We start from the raw sequence: 2953 nt of genomic DNA on the forward strand, positions 1-2953 counted from the left end.
CAAATGAATTGATACAAAGAAATTGCTACAATTATTTTTGCGACAGAGACTTTCTACTAAAAACACTCCCGAGTCCATACTCTTCATCGAGGTAACATAAATGCAGCACACGCCTATGCTCGTAGATCATGTTGCATCTTCAAATAAAAGCACATCCGAAGGGAATCTTGCTTGCTCTTGGGCAAGTCGGAACACATGAGTGTGGATCGCTTTTTGTGCCCTCCAATTTTTCATATTCCATCGAACATAATAGAGGATGGCACACACTCATATGTCTTTGGGCACAACTTGTGTCTTCTCGTGTGTTCATTTCAAGATTCCATCAACATAATGCACTCGCAATCTACTTTGGCTTCTTTTCTTTTTCTATTTGGCTCAACAACCTTATATGGGCAAAAGAACACAAAAACACATATTATGATAAAAATCCGAGAAAAATTAATGATCATCGTGATAAAAAATACTTTGTATTACTAATACACAAGCACTTATCACTATTCATCACTTTTTTAATTTCACACTATCTTATTCTTCCATCATTCCGATTTGTATTCGCTTTCTTTGGTTACATCTCCGTGTTATGACCCGAGAAAACCCTTCGATGTTGGTTGAAGGAACCGGACATTGAGCAAAGATTTCATAGAAGGGGAAAAGAACCTATGCAAGAACAGTCTAATCAAGGTGAGATAGAAGGTGAAGGGTCTAATGATATGGCAGAAAAGAATGAGCAATAGAGGACACTCTCAAATTATGCTATGGCAAGCAGTCTAGTATTGTGTGGCTACCGATTATGGCTCAAAATTTTGAGCTCAACCCAGGCTTCATCTAGATGTTATAGCAGTCTGCATAGTTTAATGGTTTGGACGATGAGGATACAAACAATCACATAGAGAATTTCTTGGAAGTGTGCGACATGCTCAAGATTAATGGGAAAGCAAAGTAATGGCTACATTCTTTACCTAGAGCATCGATCACTACATGGGAGGAGATGGTAGAAGCTTTTCTTGCTCGACACTTCCCTCCCGTAAAAATCTGTGAAGCTTAGGAATGAAATATCCTCTTTTGTGCAAACGGAATTGGAGCCTCTTTTTGAGACATGGGATAGGTTCAATGAGCTCCAACAAAAATGTCCCTCAAGCATGGGTTCCCCGAGTGGATGATCATTCAGACATTCTATAGTGTGTTGAACCCAAGCACAAAGCAATTACTTGATGCGGCAGTAGGAGGTATCATAGGGAGAAAGACCCCTGAAGAAGCCCAACATCTCATAGAAGAAATGGCTATAAGCAGTTATCAGTGGAACATAAGGAATAGAAAGAAGGTCGCTAGACTTCACAAGATTGATGCAGTTACCTCATTCGCAGCCCAAGTTGAGTCATTGAGTAAGAAGTTAGACACTCTAACTTCTCCGAGAGTGGCGTCCGTGATAAGTTACACTGGGTGTGTGGGAGGACATGCTCCATCAAATTACCTGATATCTATTGGTGGTACATCCTTAGTGGAACAAGTTGATGATAAGTGCCTACGTACTAAGAATATGAAGTATTCTTTTCTTAGGTTGAGCATTACTTTTATCAGATTTTAGCACTAATACATGTGTATTTATGAACTTTCGTACACCTGGGGCATAATTGCGATTAGGGTCTATCACTTGGACCAAAGTGTTAGATCTACATATAGGAATAGGATTATCACTTAGAATCCCTAGAGCTTCTTGAGACTGGTTGATTTCTCTACTGGGGCAAAGTGTAGAGTTATTCACGGGCTGACCTTAGGTTTGGGGACCGTGTATTTAAGGATATCCACGACTCATTAAGCATTAGTTAGGAAGCATAATAGTTGGTTTTGCACTTGAAGCAATAATCCTAGGAGGAACAATATTCGAGTACCCCACTTTTTATCTATTGCCTTTCCTATCATTTTTATTGTGCCTCTTTTCTTATTTTCTTTAGTTCACTTACATCGATCTTTATCCACACCATCATTATTTCATCTCTACTTAGTTAAGTAGGAATCTTGGTATTTCTATTCCTTATTCCCCGTGGATACGATACCCCACTCACCTGAGATTTATTACTTCGACAAACCCGTGCATTTGCGGGTCACATGCAAGCGGCGTTGTCAAATTTTATTTTCCATTGCCAAGGAATATGCGTTTTAGAGACACTTTGCACTTTGCTATTTTTAGCTATTTACCATTAATTCTATTTCACCTTTTCTCTTTCCATCATCCATCTTATTTGTTTTTTTCTTTATTTTGGTGCAGACTCTATGTTATGACTCGAGGGAACCCTTCAACAATTATTGAAGGAGATCATAAACTTGAATGTACACTCAGAAGACAAGGTAAAGAACCTGTGTAAAAACCCTCAAATCTAGCTGATGTAGAAATTGAAGTGTCAAAAAATATGGCAGAGCAGAATGAACAATAGCGAACACTTTCGGGATTATGCCGGACTCTCGCTTATGGGCACGCAGTCAAGTATCGTGCGGCCCTGGATTACAGCTTTGAAATTTGAGCTAAAGCCTGCAATCATCCAAATGATACTAGCGATAGCTGTAGTTCAATGGTTTGGGCGATGAGGATCCAAACAATCACATTAAAAACTTCTTGGAGGTTTGTGACATGTTGAAGATTGACGGTGTTACTGATGATGCTATAAGATTGAGGGCTTTCCTATTTTCTCTAAAAGGAATAGCCAAACAGTGGCTCCATTCATTGCCAAGAGCTTCCATCACAACATGGAACGAAATGGTCGAAGCCTTCTGATAAGTGCTTGTGCGATATGAATGTGAAGCGTTCATTCCTTATGTTGAGCATTACTTTTCTTAGGTTTTTACATTAATATGTGTGTTTTTATGTTACTTTTACGCAGGTAGGACTGTGAGGCTGAGTATGAAGGAAAAATCCTAATGTGGATCATAATGCACTTATTTTAGAGGAGATCTTACT

General features: G+C 39.0%; 1 non-coding gene across 1 annotated transcript; it reads right to left on the minus strand.

The window, feature by feature from the left end:
• Window positions 1-1037: 1037 nt before the first annotated feature.
• On the minus strand, window positions 1038-1146 carry LOC120279852. The gene has a single exon (XR_005542153.1). It is a non-coding gene; the product is annotated as a small nucleolar RNA R71 (small nucleolar RNA).
• Window positions 1147-2953: the final 1807 nt, after the last annotated feature.

This window comes from Dioscorea cayenensis, chromosome 16, assembly GCF_009730915.1.
Source record: "Dioscorea cayenensis subsp. rotundata cultivar TDr96_F1 chromosome 16, TDr96_F1_v2_PseudoChromosome.rev07_lg8_w22 25.fasta, whole genome shotgun sequence".
Classification (NCBI taxonomy): domain Eukaryota; kingdom Viridiplantae; phylum Streptophyta; class Magnoliopsida; order Dioscoreales; family Dioscoreaceae; genus Dioscorea; species Dioscorea cayenensis.